Genomic DNA, 2,184 nt, shown 5'->3' with positions numbered 1-2,184 from the left:
CACAATATTACAGACTTCATTTTTATACTCTTTCATTTACTATTATTATCACTATTTCTCTTCTTCTCCCGCCCTCTTCTTTGCTATTCGGTAATAAGTTGTATTGGATTTTCTCTGACATGTGCCATAATCGATAATGCAGCGAATTGAATTTTGATCGAATTTCTATTCATTCGAAAGAATATGTAAATGTTCGTTAAATAAAAACAAACTGTGCATATTATTAATTGTTTGCTTTTCTCGTGTTTGCTTTAATATTATCTTTTAGTAATTTTATGCACCTACCATATTATTTGAAAAAAAAAAAAAAAATTATATATATATATATATATAATATATATATAAATATATAAAATATATAGAAAAACCAAAAATAAATATGAAACATTTGTTTAATCAATATTTATACTTTTCTTGAAAAAACATTTTTTATCTTTTATTACTAAATTAATAATTCTTCATGTGTTAATTAGTCAATATATAAATATTTATATATATTAGTTAAAAAAAAATTAATAATAATAATAATAATAATAATAATAATAATAGATTATTTATCGAATCGATCACAATTATATTGTTTTTTCTTTTTAGTTCATTCTTTCTTTTCGTTTCAAGAGTGTCGACATTAGAAATCTACAGATTGGCACGTATCCAAATCGGACGATACGTTCGTAAACAGGGGAGGGAAAAAGGGAAAAGAAGAAATGGGAAGGACAGTGGAAAAAGTAGAGAAGAAATTCGAGATGAGGAGGAAGAGGAGGTGGAGAAGAAGTAGGAAGAAAAAGACGTGGGAAAAAATAAGAGTCGAGAAAGCGTAAGGGAGGAGTATTATTTCCTTCTTCAAGAAGGATCGAGACTCGATCGGGAGTATTCGTCTAGTGACAAGGATGATTTCGTTCGACGAAGAAAAATGCAATTACCAGAGCGTCGTGCTGGCTCTGTCGATCGGCAGCTGCCTATTCTCTTCCTTTTTCCCCTCACCACTTTTCTCAATTCCACCCCCCTCTCTCCATCACTACTCCAAGAATTTATGATTTTTAAAGAATGAGCGATTCCATTCCTACGATTATATATATATATATATATATATATATATATATATATATATATATATCTTTAACTTTGTAATAAAATAAGACAACTAATAGTCATCGATACGCGAGCTGATTACTTTTGAACATTTTCTCTTGCAGAGAAGAAAAAAAGATAAGATTTTTTTTTCATTTTTAAGTTTAAAAAAACTTTTCCTTAACATTTCATAATATAACAACCAATATAGAAATATATATATATATATATCTTTTTGGCTTATTCGTAGAGTTAGTGTCACTTCTCAGCTCGCATATGCATATGTATAAACACATGTCAGTACAAGAAATACAATAGACCTCAGAACCCTACAAAAATACGGTACCCTGATAACATTGTTTCCATATAATACATTCACACATTTATCTAATTTGTGTAACACCTTGTATTATTGTAAATTTTTCTTTATTTTTTTTCTTTTCTTTTTTTTTTTCTTTTTGTTTTTTAAATTTAGTGATTCATTTTAATTTTGTGTCTCATTTAAGATTAGAAGACAATTTTTACGAACTTTTCAAAAAAAAAGAAAAAAAAAAAAAAAAAAAAGATATACATGTGTTACGTGCAATCGATATCGAATTCATTTTATCTATCATATTATTATTAGAGAATGTAATGCTAATTTGAAGATATAAAGATGATAGAAAATACATATGTTAATAATACGTAGGATTCAAATGGCTACGTAAATAACAATATACTAAGAAAACACATTGCTCTGCAAGCACATTTCTTTCCGTCGAATCATCGCATTGCATTCAATGAGTCACGCGTACACACGTATATGTGTGCACACAGATTCGAAGTGAGTGAGTAGAGAGAGAGACAGAGAGAGGAAAAAAGAAACAGCATTAAGAAATGAATGATTCGAAGATTCATCGATGTATATATGCAATGGCTACGTAACATATGCGTAACCTTCTACGGGAATGCATACATTTCAATTGATTATTACAATTATTGACTGATAGAATGAAATGAGAAAAGAAAAAAAGAAGAAAATAAGAAAATAAAAATAGAGCAAGGTGAACGATCAAAGTTGTATATAAATATACAAAGTATAATAATCAACTATTGTAAATTATAGCGTTGTAA

Source organism: Vespa mandarinia, chromosome 6 (genome assembly GCF_050613455.1).
Source record: "Vespa mandarinia isolate Hongniang chromosome 6, ASM5061345v1, whole genome shotgun sequence".
Lineage (NCBI taxonomy): Eukaryota > Metazoa > Arthropoda > Insecta > Hymenoptera > Vespidae > Vespa > Vespa mandarinia.
This window is presented reverse-complemented; position numbering follows the sequence as displayed.